The 12,385-nt window shown below is 42.5% G+C and overlaps 1 protein-coding gene across 2 annotated transcripts in view; it reads right to left on the bottom strand.

Annotated features, from left to right (window-relative positions):
- The window catches only part of AKAP13 (A-kinase anchoring protein 13), a 425,147-nt gene that overhangs the window by 325,298 nt on the left and 87,464 nt on the right, over positions 1-12,385 (bottom strand). The gene's annotated exons all lie outside the window — the stretch shown is intronic.

Below are 12,385 nucleotides of genomic sequence, written 5' to 3'. Positions count from 1 at the left end.
GTTATAGCATCTACAAATTATGATATATATACACTGGAATTTATGCAGCTATGGCGCTATACTGGTAATGGAGGCGAGCGACGACTTATAGTGGGACAGCGATAGTGTGGCGGTCAATCTGGCAGTAGCTGACACTGATATCAACAGTGACACTAATACAGTGATCAGTGCCAATACTATACACTATTATGTGCTAATGACACTGGAAGTGGTAAACATCTAGGGGCAATCAAGGGATTAACTGTGTGCCTAACAATGTGTAATGTGTGTAATATCTGTTTCTATATTACTATAGGGCTGTTTTTTCTCCCTGCTTTTCAGGAAGAAGAAACAGCCAGATCACAGTCTGCAGTACACAGAGTTCTGTGTTTTTGAAAATTTTTGTGATTGGACACGACCGATCAGCTGATTTCAGCCAAAATCATTGGCAGAAATCAGGGGCCAAACTTGTGCTATGTCCAATCACAGCACAGGTCAGCAGGGGGCGTGCGCATTTGCATCCCAAACCCAGAAGGAGGCCTATCACGGACATGTACTTGATTGTGCCTGTATCTGCCGCCAGTAAATATACTGTGAGTGGTCGGCAGGTGGTTAAAGGGGAATTACACTGAATGTGAGCACTACAAACAGGAAAAAAAAATTTTTTAACTGCTTCCGGACAGCCCCATAGCAGAACTAGTACTAAAGGGCAGCAGGACTGCACAAAATCACGTATAATATACATGATTTTGTATTTCCGGGTTCAGCTCTCGATTACCAGGTCCAGGTGACACCAAGTCAGATCCCCCCCAGTGTCAGAATGCCAGCCGCAGTCCCACTATAAGTCACTGATCACCGCCATGACTAGGAAAAATTAAATAAAAATTCCAGTATATATACTGTCATTTGTAGAAGCTAGAACTTTCTTGTAAACCAAATTTACACGCATTGGGATTTTTTTTTTAGCAAAAACATGGAGCAGAATACATTTTGGCCTAAATTTATGACGAAATTTGATTCTTTAAATTTTTTTTTACTGGATATGTTTTAAGTCAAAAAGTAAAAAATATTGTTAAGTGGTTAATATTTAAAGCAAATTCCCGGACTGCTGAACCCGTTGGGCAATGACAACTCAGCATGCCTGGAGGTAAGTACAGCAAGGAATGGATGGGCTGGGGAGGGTGTATGGTGTTATTTCCCCTTTTCTGTAAATGTAATTTAATGCTTTAAAGTGACACCGAATTCTGGTTTAAAAAAATTCTATTCAATTCTATTCATTCTATTCTTAGCTCAGAAAAGTCCCTTCTATTGCTCTCCTCCTCTTCCAAATCCCTTTTTTTTCTTTGCTGCTGTGATCTGACTTCATGTAAGAGGGTGGCTACATTCATTCTCCATGATCCCACTGTATGTAAGAAAGTAGCCACCCTCTCTTGCTTGCTTCCAAGATGGACTATAGACTAAGGCAGTGGTCGGCAAGCCGCGGCTCGCGAGCCACATGCGGCTCTTTACAAGCTTAAATGCGGCTCTTCTGTGTGCCGGGCGCCCGCTCCCCTCCCTCCTCTCCCTCCTCTCGGACGGGCGTGTGCAGGGCGGCCGCCCCCTCACCTCCCCTCCCTCCTCTCGGACGGCCGCCCGCTCCCCTCCCTCCTCTCGGGCGGCCGCCCCAAAAGTCAGGACTCTGCAGCTGTCAGGATGTAGGCGGGGCAGCCAGGATGTAGGCGGGGCAGCGTGACGAACTCCTCTCCTCTCACAGTCCGCCCTGAAGACCAGAACGGCGCAGGAAGCACGGCGAGAGGAACGCGCGGAGCAAAGGTAAGTGAATTGACACAGGGGGGACTTACTATATGGGGGATGAATTACTATATGGGGGGGACTTACTATATGGGGGGGACTTACTATATGGGGGGGGACTTACTATATGGGGGGGGACTTACTATATGGGGGGGGACTTACTATATGGGGGGGGACTTACTATATGGGAGATGAATTACTATGGGGGGGATGAATTACTATATGGGGGATGAATTACTATGGGGGATGAATTACTATGGGGGATGAATTACTATATGGGGGATGAATTACTATGGGGGGGATGAATTACTATGGGGGGGATGAATTACTATATGGGGGATGAATTACTATATGGGGGATGAATTACTATGGGGGATGAATTAATATGGGGGATGAATTACTATATGGGGGATGAATTACTATATGGGGAATGAATTGCTATATGGGGGATGAATTGCTATATGGGGGATGAATTGCTATATGGGGGATGAATTGCTATATGGGGGATGAATTGCTATATGGGGGATGAATTGCTATATGGAGGATGAATTACTATATGGGGGATGAATTGCTATATGGGGGATGAATTGCTATATGGGGGATGAATTACTCTATGGGGGATGAATTACTCTATGGGGGATGAATTACTCTATGGGGGATGAATTACTCTATGGGGGATGAATTACTCTATGGGGGATGAATTACTATGGGGGATGAATTACTATGGGGGATGAATTACTATGGGGGATGAATTACTATATGGGAGATGTATTTTCAGTTTTAAAAATGTGGCTCTCAAAATAAATTTCAATCATGGTTTTGGCGAGATTTGGCTCAGTTGAAAAAAAAGGTTGCCCACCACTGGACTAAGGGATTTGTAGTATGCATAGACAAGTGTACATGACCACAACTAACATGCACTGCTTGTTCCAAACAAACAGAAATAACTGCGAAAAGGAGAGGTTCGGGAGCTCATAAAGAAAGTCACAAGGCAGGAAAACACAGTTAGGGCTCATGTACACTGCAGCTGCTAAACTGACGTTAAGGAGCTGTTGAGTGTTTTTTTTCAGCAGCCCCTAAACTCTCCTTAATATTTTCCTATGTGTCCATGTACACATAGTCGTTTACAGGCTGTTGAGTTTACAGTCGTTTTTTGAACGCACCAAAATTGCGTTCAGGAGTAGATTTTATCACCGTTTCAAACGCCAAACACGTGTAAACAGTTAACCGTGTTTGCATTTAGACGCTTTTTTTTTTTTGCCAGGTCCATAACCAGATGCTGTCCAGAGCCTTTTTTCATCATCAGAAATGCATGCAAAGTGTTTTCCATGTATTCAAATAGACCCGGAACATCAGCGCAGTCAGTTCCAGGTTTTGTGTGAAGGAAATAATGGTAGAACGTGCTGCATTATGCTCATGATGGGATCCATAGTGAATACAACCAGAAAAGACAGGTCATCTCAACACATACTGCTCTCTCTGCTTCTGCTCTCTCCATTTCTCTCAAAATGTCTGAAATTGTTAATTGTTTACTATTTTTCAGTGCATTCTGGGCATTTGGGAAGGACTCCTGAAGTTATCTTTAAAAAACGCTTCTAAACGCAAACGCACATAAATGAGGTATGCAAACGAGGTAAAAACGGACGTTTTTTAACCGACGTTTTCTAGCAATTTCCAGCGGTCAGAAAAGTTTTCCAAACGCCCCGTGTACATGAGCCCTAAGACAATTTTTGTGATTTCAGGCTAATTAAATAGAAGATTATTTTTGGAGAATAAGGATAGTGTCACTTTAAGCATGCAGTGCTATCACACTACCAGCACTTCCGCCTGGCAGTACTAGGGTCGTTGGTTCGAATCCCAACCACGGCACCACCTGCCTGGAGTTTGCATGTTCTCCCTGTGCTTGCGTGGGTTTCCTCCCACACTCCAAAGACATGCTGGTAGGTGAATTGGCTCCTGTCAAAGTTGGCCCTAGTATGTGTATGTATGAATGTAAGTTAGGGACCTTAGATTGTACACCCCTTGAGGGTTAGGGACTGATGTGAATGTACAATATATATGTAAAGCGCTGCGTAAATTGACGGCGCTATACAAGTACCTGAAATAAATAAATAAAATCACTGTCTTCAGGTAATAAATGAATGCATAGATTTATTTTGTAATGTGCAAAAAAAAAAAAAAACACACACACACACTTGAGCAAAATGCAGAACATGGGAAGTGTCATCTGAAGTGCAGTAAATTCATATATCACCAAGCAGTCATAAGCCTTGCTCACACCACTCTCCCCTCTTTATGAACTTCTATTTTAATACATGATGTTTGTATGTTTGTAGTTTAATGCCTAATTTTACAACATTCTATTACAGTTGTGACATGTTTTGTGTATTAACCTCAAATAGAGAAGACAGCGGCAGTGTTTAATTGATGTCAGCTTGTGTTTTGTAGAGGAGACTCTCCGCATGTGCAAAGTAAACCAGAACAGATGGAGCGTACATGAAGAGTCAGATGTCAGAGCATGCTTACTACCATATCGCACTTCACAAAATTCACTATAAAAAAAAATTCTAATTAATTGTTTACAGATCTTTTTCGGAGTGGGATCCAGAGAGAACAAGAAACAATACAGTTATTTGTTCAGTGACGCAGAGCAGGTGTGAGGGCAATACAGGACAGTAGGGTTCTGCTTGAAACCCAAACACATGTGCTGAAAGTGACATGAAACAATATTCTTCGTTCTCCAAATATAATCAATACAAGTCCACTATTTAACCACCTCCAGTCCGGGCCATTTCTGGAACTTTGTCTACATGTAACAATTGGTATTTTTTGCTAGGAAATTATTTAGAACCCTGAAACATTTTATATTTTTTTCTAAAGAAGAGGCCCTATTTTACCAACTTTATTGTCTAAGGCACAGATGTCAAACTGGTTGCCCTCAAGCTGTTGAAAAACTACAAGTCCCATCATGCCTCTGCCTTTGGGAGTCACACTTGTAACTGACAATATTGCAGTGCCTCATGGGACTTGTAGTTTAGCAACAGCTGGAGGGCCACCAGTGTGACATCTGTGCCTTAGACAATAAAGTTGGTAAAATTGGTGGGTTTTGCAATTTCTTATGTCACATGGTATTTGTGCAGCTGTTTTTCAAAGGCAATTTTAAAAAAAAACCCACTAATTTTAATACAAAAAAAAAACACAAATACATAACCCAATTTTTTTTGTAAAATATAAAAGATGACATTATCCCGAGTAAATAGATACCAAACATGTCACTCTTCACAATTATGCCTGTGCAACGGTGACAAACAACATAAATTTTACTATCTCTAGGCGATGCTTAAAAAGCCTTTAGAGGTTACCACTTTAGATGTACAGAGGAGGTCTGGTGCTAGAATTACTGCCCATGATCTAACATTCGTGGTGATACCTCACATGTGTGGGTCAATCACTGTTTGTGTGTGTTCGGGACCGATTAAATTATTTTTTTTTTATTTTACACTGTTGCCTTTTTTTTTTATCACATTTGCTGTAATGTAAACATCCCTTGTGATAGCAATAGGCACGTGACAGGTGCTCTTTAGGGAGAGTTTTGAAAATGGCGTAGTTTACTTCCGAGTAACACGGAAGTGATATCAGGTCATCGCTTACAGTTTACTATAACGGAGAGCCGATCAAAGGTGGGGAGGAGTGCTGCTTGTAATAGCAATTGAGTGGGCACCGAAAATCCAGCAACATACGGGTATGTCTCTGGACAGGAAGTAGTTAAAGTTAAACTAAACATACATGGTTTATTTACATTGTCCCTTTTCTTTCTGTATGTGGGTGATATTAATGTAATTATCTTAAAAAAAAAAAAAAAAACCTTTTGCACCCTTTTGATATACAGCTATCACATCACCCAGCTCTTTCCCAGCCTGTCGGCAGGGAAACAGTGGCAGGAGGAGCCTCTAGTCCTCTGTCGCTGGTCACATGTTCAAAAAATTAAAAAACAGCCTTTGAGATACAGAGTAAAAATAAATAATAATCTGCGATGAATTGTCTTAGAATAACAGGGAGGTTAAGTCTCTATCAATCAAGATGTAATATCCAAACCTTATTGTGTTTAGCTGGTCAATGGTCGAGGAGGAGGAGGAGGGAAGGAGAGGGTTGTCAGTTACAACTGTTTATACGCCCACATGTGTGACTCTATAGTCACATGGGCTGCTCAGGGTAGAAAATACACCGAAAACTGAGAATGTGCCCTAGCTGCCAACATTGCTCTGCAAAATCCCCAGCCGCAGGATCAACCAGGCTTTTATGCAGAATACAGAAAATGAATGCCTTTAGCCAAGCACCTGCTGGGGCCTAGCAACAGCTCTTCATTAGCAAAACACTGCCTCCCATGGGCAGCAGCCCATGAGAAGAACTCTGAACAAGCCTTCCCATACCTGTATCTTCTCCCCAACCACCTTCTGGGTACCCTCTCTGGGTGGAAGTCAGATAGATATTCATGACCCAGTGGCTGACAGCTCAGTTTCTAGATTCTTCTTTCAGAGGCAGGCAGGAACAGTCAACCACCAAACTTAGGGAAACCTGACTAGACCTAGAAAATAGAGGTTTGCTCACTGAGTACAGCAGAGCCAAAATTTAGCCTTACTAGGGCAGGGAGCTACATTTGCACGGTGCTGATTGGCCCTGTGCCGGTCACATTATATATATATATATATATATATATATATATATATATATATATATATATATATATATATAAAACAACTTTCTGAATAGAGATTAAAAATAAATAACATTACATCATTTTAAATAATCATTTAAAAACAAACTTTTTTTTTTTCATTTCGTGCATTAACATGGTGTAGGCTGTGGAGGAGGAGGGAGGGAGAGGTCAATCACTACTTTGTATACACCCACATGTATGCCACTCTGGCCATGTGGGCTGGTTAGCAGGTAAAAAGGAGGAAATGAATGGCTTGAACAGTAACAGAAAATGGGTCATTTGCATTAACTGTGGCAACAGGGGATCCAGAGATACTCATGCTGCAGCGGGGACACGGGGAAGGAGGGAGCGCCACTAAGAGGCAGGATCAACCAGGTGTTTTTTTTTACTCCACATAGAACATTCAATCTACTTCCTATGTTTCTATGCACACAATGCAATATACGATGCAAAGACCAATTTTATTTACTTGTGTTAAATGACACTGTAAGCTACAAACTGTATTTATGAATTGAACCAGCCATTCTTGTTTTCCTGTTATTCCTTGTTCTTTTAATTTTGCTTTTCATCAGTTTTATTCTCATGTTTTGTACAGGCAGGCACATTCTACTGTGGAAGTGTTCAAGGAAAGGTCTCTGCTATTCTTAACTCAAACCAGGTCTTTACTTTCCTTCACCCATGCCACCCCACTGAATGACCTCCACCCTTTGACCTATGCCTCCATTTGTTGTCATCATACCAAAGTGTCAAAAGACAAATGAGCAGCAGAGCAGAGTATACAACGTGGGTGAAAATAAATACACTTGTAGGATCTGAAAATGAGTGCAAGCCTAACAGCTACCCTGGCTTTTATCTGAAAGTAGAATTTAAGGCAATTTTTTTTCTTTCATGTTGGATAGAGTAAGGGGTTATAACCCCGTCAGCAGGTTTTTTGCAATCTGTGACCCCTTGGGGTGATTTCACTTCACTTTCTGTCCCATAGCCAAAGCAGGAAGTCAGAGGAAATCCCTCCAAAGTAAGGGAATCCCTGGTAGTCACCAGAACTAGTGTCCCCATTGGAAGATTTACCCTCTATTTCTGTTCTGGTAATAATTCAAAATCTGGGATTTTTTCAGAACAAATAGGACCAAGAGGGGAAGAACGGGGACACTGACAGCAATAAAAGCTTGAAAGGTAATCAATTCCTTCTACACTACTCAGAACTGAAAAAAGGGAGCTCAAATGTGAAGGGGGGAATCTGATGTGAAGGGAGAAAACTACGGAGTCTCCCCCCCCCCCCCCCCCCAACATCTGAGGTGGCCCCTCCAAGGTCAGTCAGTCAGCACCCATCAGGTCCATTACATAAGAGTTGGCCCCTATCACATTAAAGTTCCCTTCCCCCCCAAAACATCACATCCCCTCCCCCCCTTTAACTTCATAATCAGCACTCCATCACAATAGGGTTTCCCCGATACATCAGTGTGATGGAGGTCAACTCTGATGTGAAAGATGAGGGTGCTCTGATGTGATGGGGGGCCAACTTTGCTGTAATGAAGGAACCTGATGGAGTGACTGATGTGATGGGGGGCTAAAATGTGAAGAGGGCCACCTCTGATGTAATGGGGAGACACTGATGGGAAAGGGAACTCCCCCACGTGGCACCAAAGAGAAGGTGACAATCTGGTGACTTTGGAGCCCTGGACTGAGGTGCCTGAGAAGAAGAAAAAAAAAATACTAAAAAACCGCAAGCTTCAATGGTTTTCAGCACAGCCACATAGAGCCACAAGAAATTGGTGCTCCCCATTTACTCCTGCACCACCCAGATTCAATTTCAGATGGTACTTCTGGGTTGAGGTACAGAAGAATGCCTAGTGAACAAGGTAACCTCTTTGACTGCTAAGATCACCAACCAATTTGGCCCAAATCTGTACCCCAGGGAACACTTTTCAATGCATTCCTCATTACCTCAGTGTAATCTCTTATTTTTTAAATTCTGGTTTATTTGAAATAGATTTGACAAGACAAGACCAAATAAAGTGGTAGCCAGCACCCCCTAACATTCTGATGCCATCGGCCCAGGTCTATGTGTACCTTTCCACCATTCCAGGTCTGTAGGACAGGATCCTGGGGTTCCAGCAGTTTTATAAGAAAAAAATCCTAGACCAACTCAAGACGTATTGAACAATTCTGATCTGTTCATGACTGATACAAAGTGCCAATTAAAGATTTAGAGCAGCTCTGCTAAAGTGATTAGACAATTATGCGTCTGCTGCAAAAGCTGGCTGCCCAGTACTTCATGTAATTGAATTACTGTGTCTGCAAAGCGTATTCAAAATAGCATGCAGCCAACAAGGCAACTCCCCAATTTCCTACATTAATATTTCCTTTGATGGAGACCAGACTGACAGGAGCATGTTCCTTCTCAAAAGAGTCAAACTAACTAGAAGAAAAATGAATGAAGTACACTGCTCATTCACTGCTACCTGAACCTATGGCTACACTCAATGGACATCCACTGACAACTGGCAAGTCTGCTTCTCCACTCCCACATATCATTTAAAAGAGAAGTATGGACAAAACTTTTCTGACCATGCTTCTCTTGTGGATAACAGACGTTCATGTACTTATGCTCTCCGGTGACCCAGGATCAGCTGACGTCACAAAGCCCCTCCATCCTCTTGAAGGATACCAACCATATTGTCGGGATCCATCCAGATGTCTGAACAACAGCTGGCTCAACCTCACAGCGTGCCACTGAAAGCCTGAGCCAGCAGCTCCCTTCCCTCCCCCCTCCCAAAGCCCAGGGCTCCAGTGAGTGCCGAAGGGGCAGAGCAGAGAGTTGGTGAAAGAGTGTGCTCTCTGTTCAGAGCTGACCAAGAAGTGAGTGATCAGCGGCTATGTAATCACTCACTTCTTGAGCTAAGAACCAGTGGGGGAAAGCTGCAGGTTGATGTTGCAGTATACGAAATTAGTACGTTTATTTTTTTTACCAACCCCCAACTTCCCCTTTAATATGCTGCACTGCGTTCCCAAAAAATGGTCAGGTGCAGCTTTAGTTGTGCAGAGATGCAGTGGCAGCCTTCAAAATTCTTGGGCTAACTTTTCCTCCCTAGCGGTCTGATTATGTCCATACTTCTGTGCTCAAAGCGGTACTTTTTTTGCATGGAAATATGTATTTTTTTTTTATTGTAGGCTGTAATTTTTAGGAATAACTCACTGAAATCTGTCCGAACAAGAGTCTAGTAAACATCCCGGGTATGATAAAATTTGAAACACGAAGTCATAAATTATAATTTAATAATCATAAAAAATAATATTATAATAATAATAAATTTAATTCAATAATATAATCAAACCAAAAACACTGAAATTTGAAATATAGCGCCAAGTTCGCACATCACTGAGCAAAGTCGCAAAATCGTTTTCAGTGTCTGATGACAAATTTCCCCACGAATCATTATCACTCAATTCTGCAAGTGGTTCTGATTTATTATCGCTGTTCTCTAGCTGTTCTAAACCTATTTTAACCTAAAGGGACGCTTTTTGGACGCCATGGACGTTTCTCAGTTTCCAGGCAGAAAGAACAGTAAAAATGCAGGCAGGGCACAGGACAAAGCACTCGGGACAAAATGTATGTGAAATGGTTTGATACAGTAATGTTTTACTATGTGATTTTAGTGAATTTAGTGAATGTCACTTTTTGTCATTTTCAAATTTCCCGCCAGTTCCGTCCCGACGTCGCAGGGGACGGAACCCAGAAGACAAATGCCGGCATCCGCCGGAGGACATTACAGGGGACACTGCAGGAGGGACAGCGCGGGAGCGCAGGACAAGGTAAGTGATTGACGGACCCTGAAGCAATACTGCATGGTAAGCCAGAGTGTAGCTCGGGGTTACCGCTTGCGGTGCTGAAACTTTACCCCGAGCTACACTCGGTAATACCGCCAGGGGGGTTAAAGCAACAAACGTTATTGCGCAACATAACACACTAACATGCATGTGTAACCACAACACGAAGGTGTGATCCTGTCCCAAGAGGGCCCTTTAGCTCTATGTTTAGACTCATGAATACATATTTAAAAGAGAACTGGTACTGAGCAAGCCTATACAATATCAGGTTGAATGTTTGACCCTAAATCATTAAAATATATAGGTTTACCAATTAAATCTTTATATCGAATTCCTTTTTTCTTTTTTTTAGCTTTGTCTGTCCCCTGAGGTCTGAAAAGTAAATGCATCAGAAAAGAAACATGGAGGCTGCCATCGCTAACCTCTTCTAAAAATGCCAATGGTCTCTGAATGTGTATCTGGCTTGCCTGCTTCACACGTGTTCCTGGTCAATTAATTTTAAAAGCAAGTGAAACAGAATGGCAGCCATGCGGGTTGCATTTTCAGAAGGAAGACAGTGACTGCAGCCATCATATTGCTCTTCTTACAGCTTTACTTTCAATACCTAAACAAAAAAAAATTGCCTATCCAACTAGTACTATAAATTGATATTCAGTTGAGTAAGCCCCCATATTCATAGTGGTTGGTAAAACCTCAAGTAGATTGTACAGATTGTAGGGTATGGCCACAGAAGCAATAAAAGATATAGAGCCTCGTTTAGGGACAGGGGGTAAAATACTGTACGCCTGTGCAGGACCCAACACTTCATGCACAGGGGTTCCATCTATCCCCGCGCAGGACACAGCAGTTGCATGGACACAGAGTCCCAAACTGACATCCGTGTGGGTGCGGGTCCATATCCCTGAACACAACCTGTGACCCGCACCCACACGGATATCAAATTGGGACACAGTCTCCGTACAACTCCCAATAGAAATCAATGGGACTTCCTGCAGGGTATACATGGTGTCCATGGGGGAGCACACAGCCGTATCGTGTTGTACTGCAGCCATACCAACGGGTTGAACAAAAACAACTGACCCTGTCCCACATCGAATGTGTGGACGGGGGAATCCTCCTGGCTGTGTCATCGTATTCAGACAGAGGGAAGACTCCTCCACTACCAGAATATACAGATCAGCACTGCAGCCTTTTACCTGCAGGCATTGCCAATCAGTAGATCAGCTTCAGTTCAACCACATATGGATTGAAATTTGAATTTTGATCCATGTATGGCCAGTTTAAAATAGCTGAGGTGGTGAGAGTCCGGTTATATGACCAGCTTCCAATCATGGAGGTCTCTCTGCAGCATTATGCTCAATGGGACACCACAGCCTGCATTTTATGAAAGCTCTGTAAAATAAAAGCATAGGGGGAGATTTACTAAAACTGGAGCGCTCAGAATTTGCTGCAGCTGTGCATGGTAGCCAGTCTCTAACTTCAGCTTGTTCAATTAAGATCTGACAATAAAACCTGGAAGCGGATTGGTCTCTATGCAGAGCTGCACCAGATTTTGCACTCTCCAGTTTTAGGAATAACCCCCAAAGTGTGCAGTGTAGACTGCGGAGGCCAACAAAAGACAGATAGCTGTATCCACACTCCACAGTCTCATACAAATGGGCCTAATTCTCTACAGTCTATAAAATCTTTTCTACCAGTCCATTTAAACCGCTGCTGAAAAAAAGAAAGGCTCCATTCAGTCTTGTGCAACTTAGGACATCAAAAGTAGCATGACAAGTCGCAGCCCATTCTTTTCAACTGCACCCATTCAAATCGGTGCGACTCAAAAGTCCCAGTGACTTTGAAAAGGTGCCTGCACTACTCTGATCTGACACTCTCTGGATCAAAGTCGTATCAAAGTTGCACTCAGGAATGGCATCAAAGTAGCGCACCAAAGTCGCACTGGAAACTGCATTACTATGGAGTTGCACAAGTGAGAATGAAGTCTAAAAATAAGAACCAGTAAAAGGTGGCTTGAAGTGTGATTAGAAGCCTCACCAGAAGCTCTTCAACTCTATACACTATTTATTT

The sequence above is a fragment of the Staurois parvus genome, unplaced genomic scaffold (genome assembly GCF_062004578.1).
Source record: "Staurois parvus isolate SC_StPar_1 unplaced genomic scaffold, SC_StPar_1.0 ptg000432l, whole genome shotgun sequence".
Classification (NCBI taxonomy): Eukaryota; Metazoa; Chordata; class Amphibia; order Anura; family Ranidae; genus Staurois; species Staurois parvus.
This window is presented reverse-complemented; position numbering and strand designations above follow the sequence as displayed.